We start from the raw sequence: 17,794 nt of genomic DNA, 5'->3' as shown, positions 1-17,794 counted from the left end.
GTTGACATACATATTTCGACCCTTTACTCAGTACTTAGTTGAAGCTGCTCTGGCAACAAATACAGCCTTGAGTATTCTTGGGTAATGACGTGACACCTACACACCTAGATTTGAGGATTTTCTGCCATTCTTCTCTACAGATCCTCTCAAGCTGTGTCAGTTTGGATTGGGACCATCAGTGGACAGCCATTTTCAGGTCTCTCTACAGATGTTTGATCGAGTTCTAGTCAGGACTCTGGCTGGGCCTCTCAAGGACATTCCTAGAGTTGTCCCCAAGCCACATGTGAGTTGTCTGCTTAGGGTCATTGTCCTGATGGAAGGTAAAGCTTTTGCTCAGTCTGAGGTCCTTAAAGCTCTAGACCAGGTTTTCATGAAGGACATCTCTGTACTTTTCTCCATTCCACTTTCCCTCAGTTTTGACCAGTCTCCCCGTCTCTCCTGCTGAAAAAACCCCACAGCATGATGCTACCCCCACCATGCTTCAACATTGAGCAGGTTATAAGAAATGCCTGGCTCCCTCCAGCCATAATGCTTAGAATTGAGACCACACAGTTCAATTTTGGTTTCATCATACCAGAGAATCTTATTTCTCACAGTCCTTCAGGGTTTTTTAAATTTTTTTTTGCAAACTTCAAGCAGCTTTCATGTGTCTTGCACTGAGCAGACGCTTCTGTCTGGCCACTCTGCCATAAAGCCCAGATCGGTGGAGCGCTGCACTGATCGTTGTCCTTCTGGAAGTTTCTCCCATCTCCACACTGCTTCTCTGGAGCTGAGCCAGAGTGACTACTGGGTTCTTGGTCACCTCTCCCCCGCTCGCTTAATTTGGCCAGGTGGCCAGCTTAAGGAAGAGTCCGGATTGTTCCGAACCTTCTTCCTTTTAAGAGTCATGGAGGACACTGTGCTCTCGGGAACCTTCAATGCAGCAGAAATTATATTGTAGCCTTCAACATCTGTGCCTTGACACAATCCTGTCTCGGAGCTCTGCAGGCAGTTTCTTTGGCCTCATGGCTTGGTTTTTGCTCTGATATGCATTGTCAGCTGTGAGACCACACAGGTGTGTGCCTTTCCAAATCATGTCCAATCAAATAAATTTACCACAGGTGGACTCGATACTTCTTGATCAAAGATGATCAAGAACAATGGGACACACCTGAGCAAGATTTCAAGTGTTATAGCAAAGGGTCTGAATACTTAAGCCAATGTGGAACTTCAGTTTTCCTTTTTAATAAATTAGCCAAATTTTTTAAGATTCTGTTTTAGCTTTGATGTTATGGGGTATTGAGAGTAGATTGATGATGTAAAAAAAAAATGTAAACAATTGTAGCATAAGGTAACAAAAAGTGAAAAAAGTGAAGGGGTATGGACACTGTCCAAATGCTGTGGGTCTTATTGAATTTTATAAAATCCAGGTAATTTCAAGCAGAATGATTGTGTTTATATAACTGCCTCAGACCCCTTGAGGTGAATGCTGGTTGCCTGAAGCTGTTATACTGACTGAATAAGGTGAACTAAACCCTTTCTCCACCTGTCTGATAAATGGCTTGGGCCCAATTCCCTCGCTTTGCTTTTTTATGCCGTCGCCTGTCTTTGATGTCATCAGATAATTGCTCCTTTTAGAACTCGGAAAGGGCCACTCGGCGCTCACGGGATGGAAGAGTATCCATGGTGACAATCTTTGTTATTCCACACTGCAAACAACTGTTTATTGTACCCTAGAAGAGGAAAACGCTTTTGAGTAGAGATGCTGCACATCTGGGACTGAGGAGAGAGGGAGCGAGAGAGAGACAGATAGAAATGTGAGGGAGAAGAGATGAGAGACAAACTAGAAATACAGGTACTTTACTTACAGTTGATTGTAAGTGATCAGGGAGAGAAAAGAGAGCAAGGTGGGGGTTCAGTGAGGCTGAAAGGAAAAACAAATCTGCAAGATCTTCTTCCCTGTGTTCAAAAAAAGATCTTTATGTAAAGAGGATTGATCATAACCAGGCAGGAGAGATACCCACACTGGATAGACGGATGGATAGAGAGATGATACCTGTAGGTGACAGATGCAAACTGTAGTCACACGTTTATTAAAAATATTTCTTACATTCCCTACCACTATTCTCTTTTACTGCTGCCAGCGCTCTCCTGCTTTATCTACACTTTTCCTCACATATTATCATTAATAAATGCACACACCCACAATGTGAATGATTTCAGCTTAGGCATTTGCAATGCTGTCATTCTGTGGCATGCCGCAGCCCCATCAATCCCCCTCATCTTTTCCTGTATTGGACTTGATGACTGAGCTAAACTCTACTATACGTCAGGGCACTTTGAATTACAATCCTCTTCACACTCCAGTGTAATGATGAAATTGGCTATCTCCCATTTTGCAGTTACCACCACTGGATATTGCCAAATGCAATTATGGCAGAAAATGCATGACTTCCAGCTACGGTTTGACTTTGGCTTCCTCATCAACTATACTGTATCTCTGCAAGGTGATGAGGGTCAAGCATAGTAATGTACTTGATTGATTTATGAAGCACATAGCTCACAGTATGACTACTTAGCCCAAAGCTAGACTACAGAACTGCTTTTGTGATACTCTTCTTTTTTGTGTTGAAACTGATATTTCAGTTGTATTGCAAAGTCTAGAGTTATTTAAAAGACAGAGGATGAATTTAGTTCACAGCGGGTTCATTTGTTAAAGAAAGAAGAAAGGATCTTCACAGAAAAACCCATTTTCAGTAAACAAATCGGAAACCATATTATTTGGAATTGCTCCCTGTCTACAGCCATCTGCAAAAGATCTGCCCACATCATGCTTCTTGTTGTGTATGCTGAGCCATTACCACCAGCACTTATTTCAGTGGATCCTCAAAGATATCTCTGGGGTCTGGAGCAGCAATCGCTTATCTGCACTGCATCTCAATGAGAGAGGAGAGGAGAGGAGAAAGATTGTCGCTCTCTTAGGAGCTAGTAAGGGGAAGGAAGAGAGGATTAGGGTAAAATAGAGTTCAGTGGAGAGAAGAGAAAGTTAGCAGAGGGATAGATAGAAGAGGAAAAAGAATGTGTCAAGATGAGGAGAAAAGTGAAGAAGGAAGGGGGAGATAACAATAACTGAAAAAATAACAACTTTTTTGTTTTAGCTTGTCGAATAATGTGACCTTCTGTGTTTCGATTAGTCACCCATAGGCCTAACTTTCACTATGCAATTCTGGCACCCACCAGGAATGAATATAGAAATAATTTACAGCACACAACAGCAACAAAACAGACAGAAAATAGTGCTTTTGTTTTTCCCAGTAGCTAACAGTAGCTTTCCCCAGGTTGGGGAAATGGCAGATGGTCGAGCAACTGGAGTACCTGTGGAAACTCTATCCGGCAAAAGAAAAAGCACCATGGTCAGACTGGGACAGAACCTCAGCCCCCAAATTAAGTTACAAAGTAACAAAACTAAAACTAATTAACAAAACCATTTCCTGCAAAGAGAATACAAGAGGGAGTGGGAGTTAGTGAAAAAAATAGAAGGTAAGGACAGAATATAAAAAAGTAGGAATGACAAAAAGAGGAAAGAATTCCAGGAAAAATAGAATTAAGCCTCCAGTGTTACTGTGTGTTACTGTTATTTTCAAGAGTGTATGTGTGCTTGCATAATTTGCAGCAAGAAAGCCTGCAAGCATTTTAAGAGCCAAACCTCTCTGGTTTCTAATTTCCAGAAGTCTCACTCTCCCTGTGGAGTTTGACACTGTGGAATCTTGTCATTGTATGCGGCAGAGTTTGGCAATCAGTGCAGTGTATTGTTTACACATCTCTGATAATCCTGGTCTTGTCCTAATGGATTAGAGCAGGAGATTCCATTGGGGTCTCAACTTGAGTCTCAACTTTATTGATACTCGATTTTGTTTAGGAGGAGGACAAAGCAGGAGGAGAATGTTATCTGATTATTATTTCACTGTCTACTGCCTCAATCCATTTTGCATTGCTTCTCTTTCCAGCTGACGTATTCCATCTTTTCTTAACCATCAATTCAGTTACCCGATGACATGATAAATGTCAGATCTTTTTTTGAAGCAGGACAATATGTAAAGGAGGATGACTGCAGCTTTACATCAAAGTAAACCAGTTGACGTAGATGTGTGGTATGCATAAGCATATTCACGACACATCATCAGTCAGGGAGCTTGTCTACATTATTTATATTTTGTCAAACAGCATATTTTATCATTGTTATATTTTCTTCTTTTCTGTAGTTTCTCTTCTTGTGTCATAAAGCGAGGAGATCTTTGTGTGAAGCACTTTATTATACTGTGTCAGGAATGAAAATTCATCTTTCTGCTGAGCGGGACATATGACCTTGTAATATAAAAGTGTCACTGTAAAGATTTACTGACATGTCATAAGTGAGTTTGAGTAGAATATATATATTCATTCATCTGATCCAGGCTTCTGTGGATATGATCAAGGGTATGAGCCACAGTTTTTTGTTTTGTCTCATGGACAAATAAAGAGAAATGGTGCATACACTGTATAACCCCCAGCGTCTTATAACGTTGTCATTCGTTTCATGTCACATTATGTTAAGTGTGTGGCTGAAATGCATTTACGGTATGGTTATTTAGATGTGGCCCTGCCGGCTTCTGTCACATGATAAACTATGAATGACCCCTACTCATCCCCAAGGCCTTTAACCCAAAGACTTCAACTACATGTCAAATGCATCATTCGAATATATTTTTTTGCATGGAACGGAATCACTGTTAATCTCCACTGTCTAAGCCATCGAAAGCACACACACACATAACACACCGCCCATTATAAGTGGTATCGTACAGTCTGTACAGTACAGTAATGTACAGCCTCACAGAGCCACAAGCATTGCTTTACTATAGCCTTTTGGTCTTGTTTATTATCTGTTCAAAGTTGTGTAACCCGGGCTCTGCAAGGAGGGAGGTTGTGTGTGAAGCTCAGATTTTGTTTTGTCTCTTTATTTACACATTAAAAAAAAAAAAAAAAAGGATAATACATTATGTGCAAGTGAATGTGAAGGAGGATTGCTTTAAAAGTGGCATTCTCCTGGCAGGAAATAATTACAGCAATGGACAATACCCAATTTGAGCTTATCTACATAGAAAAACAGAGACATAGTTTAGCATATACAAGATCACTATCATCAACAGACTAGGGGTATACACGCACATGTGATATGACTTAGAGTTTTCATGAGACAAGAAAGTTGAAGAATAATATACACAAATAAAATAAAAACAAGCCATAATTCATTCATAATAGACAAGGAATATGATGGATTGCACTAGCTCATATAGACAGCAATCCAAGCTGAAAGCACACCACTGATCTTGACTTTGCTATATTTGCAATCATTAAAAGTTCTCTTACATTTAGGATAGAGCGTAAATGTAGACTGATCAAATTCCTTAAATGTTGTCAGAGAGATTAGACAATGATCAGCATTAACTCGTCCCTTCTTCAGAGACAATATCAAGAACATTTGCTAAGTCAGTGTTGAATACAAACTAGACAAACTAGAGCTAGGTGGTCTATAGATACGTGCAATAATGGTCTGCGGAAAGGGTGAAATAATTTTCAGTGTCATGTCTTTCTTTTTAGACCAGGCTACACATCCCCACCCATCTGGTCATCCCATTCAAGTGAATGTGGAAGTGGTCTCAGACTTTTGGACCCCACTGTGTATGCTTTTAATTGTTAAATGAGGAGATGACTTAAAGTCATTCTCAGAGGCCTCTTTCTTTTGAGCAAAATAGTTTGTCTTAGGGTCAATATTATATAAAATGTTCGATGTTAAGGAATCCCGAAATGACTGTTGAAAAAACATTGAAAAGATAATCAGTCTATTTGCTTGATAATATATAGTTTGGTAGCAAGAAAAAACATGTTAAAAAGAGGCAAGGATTAATTGATGCTGTCTGGTTCCTGTCAGGCTGTCTTGGTTTAACTACCAGTCTGTTATGGTTAATGACAGACTAATTTTGATGTACCCTGGCCCGTTTCATTGCAGGAACGAATTCTACTCTCCGTTTCCTTTGCAATTCCGAGAAGTCCTCATTTACATAAATTGTAATATTCTTGAAGTGAGCTCTCACCTTGGCAACTATGAGTTCTTTGTCTCCTTTAAGAATTTCACTACAATTGGTCTTGATTTTCAAGAGTTCTGTTTTACATTCCTAGTGCGGCAGGCTCTTTCAATTTTAAAACACTTTGGATCAATTTTCAGATTGTTGTTCAATACATGTGATCTTCTGTACAGTATCTGACCAAGGCTCATGAGCATCATCCTGTATCAGACTGTCGAATCTGGTTTACTAAATGATTTTGGATATGATGTCTTTGCTTAAAGTTGCCTCTTTGTCTGGTAAGCATCCCCACATAAAATAACTTCAGATGTTCCATCATCTCCATAGAGACACATTCTTCGTCATTGATGATGTTTTTCTGTTGTTGCTATGGGACATGCTTACCTGCTCTTGAAGTTGCGATGGATAGATTTTCAACACCGAAGAGACTCCCTGGGGCCTTGTCGATCCAGAGTGTCCTTGTCACTTGCTAAGGGTGATTTAAGCACTGCAGAGGGAGTAGGCTGTGGTAGAGTGGATCCACCAGGTATCAGAAGTTGCAAAAAACATTCACAACTTTTGGTTGCTTGTCCATTTCACTTGTTACAAGAAGTCAAGTAGCACATCAGACTAAAAACTTTCAGCTGTTCTGAGTAAACGTGACTGCTGCTGCTCGATGTTGTGATGTGTTTCCTCTTTGGCACTCTCCTACTGCATCATATGATAGACAGATGGTTCATCCACTCACCTGCCTTTTGAAAGCACCTGCCCTTTTCCAAACAGTCGACAATGAAGCCTTCAGAGGTGGTTTCCGTGTAACAGACTATTTGACGTGTCAGGTTAATGTGTGATGTGAATATTAACTGAAGCTCCTGACCTGTATCTGCATGACTTCATGCATTGTGCTGCTGCCACATGACTGGTTAACTGGATAACTTCATTTTTCTCACATTTCTCATTACATGTGGTTGTGATCCTTTCTCCACACTTCTTTCACCTGTCCTCATGGTAATTGACAGCTTCAGTTATATTTTACTGCTTCTTCTTCTTATCCACTGCAGTTTTTTTTCCTGAGGCCTTTTCTTTTTGCATCAAGAATATAGCTCCACATACCCCAGTGTTTTTTAGCTGAGCTTTCCCCCTTTATATAACCAACCCCATTGTGCTGTTTGCAGGGTACTGTATGTACTGGTGAGAAGCAAGTCCATGGCACTAGGCTCAACCTTTTTTCATACTGGAAACAGATCAGAGGAAGTCCCCACCAGTACATATTTGTGATTAAGTGGTAGATCTGACAGAGTTATTCACCTGCTGTCTGTTGATTTTAACACAACGCCCTGGAGATGAAAGAAGTAACACAACCATTAGCATGCCAGCTGTGAGACAAGCTGACACTATGAAATCTAAATCATGCAACTTTTTTTTTCCCCCCTAGCATTTCTGTTTTGTTCCATACAGACAGTAAAGAGACAGAGACAGACAGGAATGGCAGGGGGAGAGAGAGGGGATGACATGCAGCAAAGGGCCTGGGCTGGATTCGATCAGTGTATTTATGTGTGTATTTATGCATCACTTACACATACATACAAATGCACAAACTGCTGTGTCCGCAAAACATCTCCTGTGAATCCCCTCAGAGGGAGAGAATTGGAAACTATTTTGGGGCAGTTTAAGAGTATAGGCCACTATAATGGTATACAGAATTTGCACTGAGTCTGCAAAGTTTGGCAGTATACTGTGTGTCTCCTGAGTCTACATAATTAATAGGAGCTGAGGCAGGCATACATTATTTATACATTGTATATACAGTATCCATTCCCATGTTTTATATAATATTCCTTCCTTTCCCCTATAGGGTATTTTTCTATGCTTTACACCCATATTTGCTCATTTTTTAATTTTCTTTGCTAGAATAGGAGTTACATTGATAATTACAGTATTTTATTGTTGTTATAGCTTAACTTTGTCAACAGAATTTAGGCAAAACTCCACACGCAAAGAACAAAAGGGAGTTACCTTAAATACAAAAAAATCCAAAGCATAAAAAATCCAAAGCAATAAATCACATGTTGCAACTATCCTCAGTCACCCGAAAGCCACCTTATGTTGGCACAAGCTTTTTATTAATAATGCAGATCTAGATTTAATGTCAAAATGATGCAATGTGTTGAATTTCTGACACTGTAATGTACACTATTACAGTTGCAAGTGATTGAAATCTAATGTGCGATATCTTGCGTAAAAACACATTTGGGGTATTACAGAAAAAGTGTTGCAGTGAAGTACAATCTCAATCATCATTAGCTGTGTAAATTCATACCTCTTTGTGTTATCTTTGAGGGAATGCTCTGTTTTAAGGAGAAATAATTTCTGTTTGACAGCATTATTTAAAACAGTTTATTTCAGAATGGCAATTGATGATTAAAATTCAGTGATGAACATTTACAATATTTTAGTGCTCTGAAAACATGATGCAGTATCTAATTTAAACACAGCTGTTTTTGATTTGCCAAGCTACTGAATGTGAGATTTCAAGCCCAGAAACAGGAATGTGGCATTTTATGTTAAGATTTTTGAACATTAAAACTGCTGAAGTGGATACGTTAATAGTACATAATATTGATTTTTAAATGATCAAATAAGATCAAATGATTTGGAGGATTCTGCGCCAAAGAGCTATGGCTATCCTCATGACTTCTCTCTCCCTCTGTCTATCTCCATTTCTCTCTCTCAAAAACGTTTAAAGGGTCTCTCAACATTCAAGACATGAGGTCATCTGACAGACTCCACTGCTCAGAAAAACGGAACATGAACGAAAGGTCAAGGATCTCTGCCAGCCAGACAGCGAGTGGGTGCTGCTCCTCTCTGACCTGTTTTTTTTCCTGTTGATGTTAAGTGGGAAGTCTGTGAGATTAGACACAGAGGAGAGTTGCTGTGGGAATAGTGAGAAAGGAGCAAAAAAGTGAAAATTGAAGAGCATGGGATCTGCACAAAAAAGGGACGAGGTGCAAAGATGAGAAAACAGGGAAGAAGAGGGGGCTAGGGGTTCTGAGCATTAATCAGGTGTATGCTCACCATGGCTCACATCTCTGCCAGTTTGTTCATACTTATATTAGCTGAAATCTATTTTGAATCCTCGATTATTGTTTATTGAAAGAAGCTAAGACTCAGAGAAAGAAAAAGAGCAGCAAATTACAGAGAAAAACATTTTTGCTTTAAAATCGTTTTAATTGACTCAGCAGCTCAGTGTGGTTTGGGACTTTGATGGTTTAGAGCAGGAATTTGTTAATGATATTGATAAAATAGGTATTGATCAGGATGCCTCCAAGACACTTGCCTTTTCTGGGATTTCTGCCCACAGAGGAGAAGACCATAGGGCCGACCCAGAACACGCTGGAGGAATAACATATCCTACCTTGGAAGCCCTCAGGATCACATGCCAGATTCAGTCATATCACAGAATCTTTATTGATAGCACAGGTTAGAATTATGCTGAATGTTTATTGTTCCTCATATTGTATATGGAGCCTCCATATGTCCCTAACATTGAGGTGTCAGTGTGCAAGTACACATGTGTTCCTGTTTGCACAATCCATGCTTGACTAACCACAAGGCTCTGTGCATGCACTCTCACATACTATTTCCCCCATTTAAATGACATGGTCAGAGGATCATAACGTAAGCCCCCTGGCTGCTGTTAGCACTGCATGTATCTAATTGGCCTCCTTTGGAGCCTCAGTTTGTGAATGATTAAGTGTCAGCAAGCTCTTATCCTTTAGATACGTGGAGCTGTAGCTGGGCTATGACACAGACTAATGGACAGACTTTGCCGTGGGGACTGCTGCTGCTGTCCGCTGACATTAGTCAACAGGGCACAACTTACGTGAGTGCACACACACATACACAAATACTCCATGCATGCGTTTATATGAAATACAGATGAGAGCTTGCCATACTAAACTACACACACTCATGCACAAGGCCAAGGCCTGACAGTCCCATATAGGCATATAAACACCCCGAAGGTGTCTGCTCATGACCAGACACATTCAGCTGACCATGATACAGTTTACACATTTACATGTGATCAAAAATATACAGTACGCGCTTCTATAAATAGGAACATACTGTATGTATTCCATGCTTGAAAGAGAACAGATTTCACATACACATGACACAAACAGCGGCAGCTTCCTCATCCGAAGCCCCAAGTCTGTCAGCTTAGCCATGAACCTGGACTCTGATTATCCTTAAACCTGCTCTACACTTGGGGTTTCTCCCTTTGGTAGCAAATACGCCTTCTGTGAGGAGTAGTAATGCTAATTTTTTGGCACTAGCCCAAGTCCAAAATCAGTATTTTGACATCAAAGTTAACTCTGTCTCTTTCTTTTTTCTCTCTCTTCATTCACATGTGGTAGCCACACACCCTGGTCATTATTGTCCTGCTTATCCATCACAGAGCTTTAAGTAAGTAAAGCAACTGTATAAGCTGAGACAAACAGTGGTGATGGTAAATGTAGCTCTCACCAAATATTAGTCAGCCAACCATCTCACCCCCACAAACCTTTAAACCTCTCCCCACTGATAAATCACACCTTAAAACAATCTTAATAATAATTGCATAATAAATCAAAACAAGGAGGAGTACATTTTAGACATGACCGAATGCACATGAGAGTGGGCCTGACAAAGTTGTCGAGCCAGATGGATTCTGTTGTGATGGGTTAAACTTGCTTTGAAAATTATATAAAAAGCGTTTTTAGATTCAAAATTGTTTATTTGCTTTTTTAATTTCTAATACCAGCCTTCTTCCCTGCTTTATTCATTTATTTATCAGGGACAATATACATTAGCCCAATTAACATTATTGTGATGTACTGTAAAATAAGTCAGATTTAGCCTGGAGGCTAATTTTCTTCTGCAGTCCCTGGGAAGGTTGATGTTACACATTAAAAGAAACAAACAATACACACAAGCAGACAAACAAAGCAGACTAAGATGTAGTCTGAGTGTCCCTCTGTGTAAAATATGAAACCCTAATGTTTCTTATATTTGTAAGCAACTGTGGTGTATGTTGCTCTGTAAAATGCCTTGACATCAGTTTAAGTTGTGACAAAAACAGGTAAGGGTAAACAAGACCCAATTAGGACCCAACAAGGCTATCAAAGGGGCTTTTGGGAATAACTGTATTTGTTTCTGTTGGAACATAAGAGTGTGTGTGTTTGAAAGTGTCCAATTAGTGTGCACATCTTCTGCCAGTGTCAGCATCCTGTGGGCAATTGAGATAACATGACTGAAAGCAAAGACGTCTCTGATCACACAAAAAGGCGAGCATGGATATCATGTTGTTATTATTTATGAAGCAGCAATAAAGCCATCCTCACCAAAGGCACAGACACTTAACTGCCAAAAAGCATGCAGACTTACTGGTAGATTTTAGACTACAGAGACACAGGGAGGAAATGTGAAATAATAATAATAATAAAAAAAATTTGATGTTGTCCCTGAAGTAAAAACCTGACATGTTGGGGGGAGGCGGGGTTGTTTGTTAAAGAGTTCATTTTAAGGCAATAGATCTTACTCTTGGCAAGTATTTTGCTCGCTGACAGGCACTGGAAATGATGCAATAAGCCAAGTGATGTTTCCACTCCAAGATCTCTCTCTATCACTCTGTCTCTGACTCTGTCTCCCGATGGCATAAACAAGGTGCCAGAGGCAGTAAGGTCCAAATTAAAAACCTGTGACATCTTGTGTGAGAATTACAACTACATCCTGCCACTGGGAGGAACACACTCACACACACAAAGTCAATTTTGTTACGTTCAGCTAAGACCTTGAAAATCTGGGGAATGATGAAGTAAATATTTGATGTGTACAACAAAATTGCATTTTTAGATTTCTAAAAAGCCAAATTACATTCAGAGTTTGTGCTGTAAATATTCATTATCTATCAGTGTGAGGTATGGGATTGCCGAAATTTATACCACACTGTAAAAATATACTCCATTACAAGTTATGGTCATAATTTACACAATTACATAATCGATTATATCATTTAGGACAAAAGTATTAGCACAAAATGTGCTTACAATATTGAAAGTAAAACTACATTTCATGCAGCGTAATGGCCATATCAGACATCATATTATATTACTGTATAATTGTTATTGCTGATGCGTCAGTGTATATGCAGCATTTTAATGTTGTATCTAGTGTTCTGATGAGTTTATTTGAACTGTCTATACAATGTGACACTGGGCAGTTCAGTCTTTAACAATTTGTCATATCATGATTAACTGATCATATGTTTTGCGAGTCTGGGGGCTGTAAAATAAATATTGTGTTGAAAAAAGTTCAATATTTGCATCTTAAATGTAGTGGCGTAAAGTATACATTAGCTAAAAAAAGAAAAATCAACCAAGTACATCAAGATTTTACTTTAAGTACAGTATTTACATTTACATTTAGTCATTTAGCAGACACTTTTATCCAAAGCGACTTACAAGTGAGGGACATCACTAAAGCTTCAGTGAGTAGGAGACCTTGGTGTAAGTGCTAAGTATTACAACTATTCAATAAGTGCAAGGAGACCAGGTAAAAAAAAGTGCACCGAAAGTGCATAGTAAGTGCTAGTTAGGCATGTTAGGGTGTTAGAGGTTTTAAAAGAGAAGGTACTCAGAAGGGATGAGTCTTCAAAAGATTCTTGAGGATAGAGAGAGACACCCCTGCACTGATAGTATTTGGTAGCATATTCCACCGTTAAGGAATGACAAAGGAGTACAGCCTGGACTGCGATTGTCTTGTGTGCAGGGATGGCAATACCAGACAACATTCCTTGGGGGAACACAGTGACTGAGAGGAAGCATAAGCCTGTATGATTGAGTTCAAGTGGATAGGTGCAGACCCAAAAGTCATTCTGAGGGCAAGCATTAGTTACAGGAATTTGATTCGGGCAGCCATGCGGCCTTGTGGCTGATCGAATGCCGGATGGGTTGCTACTTTCTGGGCCATCCATAAGGATTTCACTGTGCGTGAAGGGAGGCCTGCCAGAAGGGCATGTCAGTAGTCAAGGTGAGCGATAACTGTGGCCTGGATCAAGAGCTGGGTAGCATAAAGGTAAGGCCTGATTTTTTGATGTTGTATAGTGAAAAGCGGCATGACCAGGAGGCAGATACGACATGGTCAGAGAAGGATAGCTGGTCATCGAACATGATGGTCAAGTTTCTTGTGACCCTGGTTGGGGTAAGGGTTCAAATGTGGGATAAAACGTTCTTTTATCCATGTGCATATGTCAGAGAGACAAAGCAAGGTCCACACAGAGACCATGGGGTTGTCTGACTGGAATGAGAGATATAGTCGGGTGTCATCTGCAAAGCAGTGATATGATGAGCCATGCAAGCTGATAACTGGACCCACCTGCTTTTTAGCAGTACCTTAATTTTATTTTATTTTTCTGTTTTTTTGTTTTTTGTTCTATTTGTATTTCTGTTTTTCATTTCAACCAACATTTTAAAGATCTATTATTAATCTGGCGTTACATTTTTATATTCGTTCATGTTCAAGGCCACAATATACCTCTTAGCAAGATCATACAAACCATAAATGGTAAGTCACAAGAAGATTAAAAACGTATTTATGCTGGAACAGTGTAACATACAATTGCCAGTAACATCAAACTCTTTTAATGTTAGCAAAAAGACAGAAAAAAAGGATAATTAATGTTTTTTTGTTGTTGTAAGTCTGTAAAGTTATACTGCAGATAATTTAGGACAGGAGAGGAAGCAGAGGAGAGACAAGCTGCTGATTTCTTTGTGGCATGACACAAAGTTGGAGGTGTGTTATGAAATACAGTCAGCTGCTGTTGTAGCTTTGTGCACACTGATTATTTGTCATTCTGCTCGTTTGTTCAACCCTATAATTTTTATGTGCCATTTATTTAATGTGAGAGAAGTTGTTACATTGCCAGCAATTAAGTTTTTAATTTGTTAAAGTAATAGATGGCTGCTGGAATTATCCTCACTTCTAAAAGTCAGTAGATGATAAAGCAAATTTAGTTATATGAAATAATAACCCGGCAGCCACTACAGCAGCGTGCTGATGGTAGATGACAAGTGCCTTGAGATGAAGTTATGAGAACCAACCAACTTTATCTCAAAGTACAAAGACAAAAAAATTTGCCTGTAGAGCTTGGAGTCTCAGTAGCTAAAATCTCATTTCTAATGTGTATGTTCCGAATATTCTTTTATTAAGATACTGAGCTTGTTAAATGGTATGTATGAGGCCGCATTTGCTTGGCAGGTCTCTGTTACCTCCAGGGCCCTCCCCATATCACATTGTTGCTCATACCTGGATTATCCAAAAGTTAAGGATGAGCAGTAAACTAATGTTAAATCTTCAAACTTTCTTTCAACCGCCTACTTATGATGTTTCAAAAGACTTCAGAGTGTCCTGTGAAAATATTAAAAACACTGTATCAATTTTCAATTAATAGCTCATTCAAAGGTGTGTGGCAGACTGTAGTTCATTTTGTGACGAGTTTAAACCCTTGACTGCTAGATGGCAGTGTTGTAATTGATCTTAAGCCAATATACTGTTTCACCCCAACGGAGCAACATAAACTAAGACAGGAAGTAGCATAAGGGTGCACCACTAATCGTAGCATTAGCAAACCAAACTGACTGGTAACATTACAACTGATGAGAGATGCTCACAAGTCATTTTTTGCAAGTCCAAGTCAAGTCTCAAGATTCTTATGGTTGTAATGAGCATTCTATCATCTGCTGCTTGCCATCCAGTCTGCTTATAACTAAGGAATTCAAAGCATGTACTGCATTGTCATCACTCCTTTATCTATAGTTACACAAGATAAGGGAACCAATGACATTCTGCTTGTCATACATTTCCTTAATCTTAATGCGCTGAGTTAAGTGCATAACTCCACCAAGGCCAATATCAAACAACATATTCCAGGAAAGGGCTGGCCCACCAAAACCCATCTGGGGACACCATCATGTAGGTAATGGCTTGTGTCTCACTTTAGAAGAATCATGTAGTAAACAGAGGATAAATGAATGATTTGTAAAACAATAGCCTACATGACATAGAGCTATTGGCCCATTAAGTTCTTTCTTCAAATTCCCTCTGTATAATTTAGTGGTTAGATTAGATTAGTGAGATGAGAATTGGAGTGGACAGTACAGCAATAAATACAACAGTAGTTTTTCTCCCTTCATTGGAGGTTCCTGTAATAACATTTTGTAGATCTGAGTTCATCCCGCAGACGTTGAGTTCTTTAATTAGTGTATTAGAATTTCTACTGAAACAACAGCAGAAAATAAGGCAAAACAACGTTATCCTGCTCAATAAACTCCTGTTGTCCTCTGCCTACCACTTATTCTGTGAAGCTGCTCCACTCTTATAAGTTGCCGCGTAGGACCATACTGAATGTAGTTTGCTGGTGACGCAGACATGAGGGAGATGACAGCCACACAGGACCACAGTGGGCCGGGCAGCCTGCTTCACTGGGCCGATCAGCATGACACAGCCCTATCATCTCTCCCTCTTGCTCTCTCTCGCTCTCTCTATCTCTCACCCTCACGGTCCAACAACTACCACACCCAATGGGACTCTTCATTCCTCCCACTTAGCTGCCCTGTGCCTGACATGCACCAGACTACAAAGAAAAAAATTCAAAGTCATAGTGAGTGATCTGGATCAGCTCCAAAATTTGGGGACTTCCCCAGCCCATGCCCCCTCCTTCCACCAAGTTCGATGCAAATCAGTTCAGTACTTTTTGCGTAATCACGCTGACAAACGAACAAACAGACGAGGGTGAACACCAAGGCACCGATGGCCGGTCAAACTCTCCTGCAACATACAGGGCTGAAATGTGAGCTCATTTTGGCTTCCATAATAAATAATGCACAATAAGGAGATCGGCATGATTCATGCCAATAGCAAAATGTGCCATGCCAAAATTAAACGCGCAGGGAACGCAATGAATCTTGGAGCACACTTGGCAAGACACCATTCTAATGTACAGCTAACAGAACAGCAAATGGCTAATGTTAAACGAGTGGGTCCATCTCAACTCACTCTGGAACAACCAAAAGAACTCGGTCAGTACTTTATTTCATTTGAGAAGAGTGTTTCCCACATAGTAACCCCTGTATATGTATGTATTCTTTATACTATGCCAGTTTTCCTAAAATTAGATGGAAGAAATTGTAATATGTTGTCTTGCTTATGGTATGGTAGTATATTGAATTGAAACCCCTGTAATGTGATATGTAGCCTATCACCAGATTCTTGCCAATACACAGCTCTAGTTGTCTGCATGCGGCCCAAGTTCTCTCCACTTCCCTCTATCCTTCTTAATAAAAACACACACACACACACACACACACACACACACACACACACACACACACACACACACACAGACATACACGGAGGGAGGAGCAGTCAAACTGAGAGGGGCTTGTGGCCTTAATTTAGACACTGTTACACAGTCAGTGTTTGTGAGACACAGTTGGTGTTTGGTACTTCACCTCATCCACTCTGTGTCTGTTCACATACTTTACCTCATCAAAGTTTTAGCTGAATGGCACTTACTAAAAAACAACAAGCGGCCCTCTGGGAAAAGAGGTGCAGAAAAACGAGAATAGGCAAAGCTGCGGCGAATGTTTGTGTCTTGTTGAAGCAGATGCAGAAGAGTTCTTTCAAATTCCACAAGCTGAGGTTGAAGTGTTCCTCACTGGCTCTAATACAAATAGCAATAGGCACTTGTGCAACTGGCAGAGGGCATTTGATACTGTTTACACTTACCTTTTTTCAGTTTTTGCTGTGATGCCTGCCCTCCATCAAAAGGATGAGTTTGTGCGTGCAAGAGAAAAAGAGGCAGTCTTATCCATCAACTATATTGTAAAGCAGAAATGATGCATGCTTTTCTAAATGAGGAAAAGTAACCTCTTTAGAAAAAAAAAAACAAAAACAAAAAAACTCATATCTGAAATTGTGCTAAAGCATCATTTCACAACGTCAGAAGGAGTTTTCCGGTGGTCTTTCCTTCCTCGCTCTCTCTCAGACATGGATGGAGAGAGAGAGAGAGAGAGAGCCTCCAGCGTGTGACAGGCCGTGGGCTGTGAGATCCTTGAAAAAAAACTCTGACAGACTAAAACGACCCTGAAGTTAACACTTAACAGTATTGTGCACAGTGCCCAAAGAAAGGACCATCAGAACAGACTAGAATAGATTAACATTTCTTCCACGTTCTGTATTTTATAGGATCATTTTCAAAAGAACAAACTTGCTTAAATCAAAGTAGTTTAAGGAGAAAGGGTGTTTGAGATTGATTTTTGTAAAGTCATACATTATATAAACTGAACAAATGACAATCACGTAACCAAACTGAACATTTAAAAAACTACATGAATGTCTGCACATTTATGTGAGTGCCCTTTGCTAGCATCACAGAGCTTCTGTAAATGTGTCCTGCATGTGCTTTTAATGGAACAAAAAAAAGGTTTGGGCCACCAACATGCACCTAGAAAAACACATCATGGTGGATGGTACCAGATACAGTCTTAAACATTCAGCTTGACGCATTTATGGTTTATTCTGCTGTTGGGACGTCCCTTGAAATAGTTTAAATATTTACCCTTATTTACCGCAGAATGTTCACTTTTAGACCAGGAATAAAAATGTATTAA

General features: G+C 39.8%; 1 long non-coding RNA gene across 1 annotated transcript; it reads left to right on the top strand.

Moving 5' to 3' along the window:
- The first annotated feature begins 8,783 nt into the window (after positions 1-8,783).
- Positions 8,784-12,139, top strand: LOC139623457 (uncharacterized). The gene is made up of 4 exons (XR_011691511.1): positions 8,784-8,931; positions 9,445-9,563; positions 9,863-9,966; positions 10,502-12,139. It is a non-coding gene; the product is annotated as an uncharacterized lncRNA (long non-coding RNA).
- Positions 12,140-17,794: the final 5,655 nt, after the last annotated feature.

Source organism: Trachinotus anak, unplaced genomic scaffold (genome assembly GCF_046630095.1).
Source record: "Trachinotus anak isolate AG129_WGS33_773 ecotype Australia unplaced genomic scaffold, CSIRO_AGI_Tana_v1 ptg000008l, whole genome shotgun sequence".
NCBI classification, from domain to species: domain Eukaryota; kingdom Metazoa; phylum Chordata; class Actinopteri; order Carangiformes; family Carangidae; genus Trachinotus; species Trachinotus anak.
The sequence above is the reverse complement of the archived record's forward strand: the minus strand, read 5'-3'. Positions and strand labels throughout refer to the sequence as shown.